Source organism: Penaeus monodon, chromosome 19 (assembly GCF_015228065.2).
Source record: "Penaeus monodon isolate SGIC_2016 chromosome 19, NSTDA_Pmon_1, whole genome shotgun sequence".
NCBI lineage: Eukaryota > Metazoa > Arthropoda > Malacostraca > Decapoda > Penaeidae > Penaeus > Penaeus monodon.
Genome location: NC_051404.1, coordinates 16,657,550 through 16,657,880, shown reverse-complemented (window position 1 = coordinate 16,657,880; position 331 = coordinate 16,657,550).

Sequence of the window (331 nt, the reverse complement as noted above, 5' to 3'; positions counted from 1 at the left end):
GTTTCTAAAACTTTGTTTTGGTTCTAGATCGTGCTCAGTAGGCTTCATATGTTTAAACCTAAAACCCGGGATTCTGAGGGGCGCGCCAAAATATGTATGTAGTTGAAGAAGAAAAAAAAATGTCAAACAAATTGAGTGCTCTGTTTGTTTCCGTGCCAAAAATAGTTTATCCTCTCTGAACTTTTATGACAAAAAAACTGACTTCCTGTGCAGTGTTATTCGTTACCCTTTCAGGAAAAAATAATTTCATACAAAATCCTGTTCATTATATATGCCTAAGGGCTGGAAAATGTTTACCAGCCAGTGGTCATATTTAGGCAATGCTAGAATT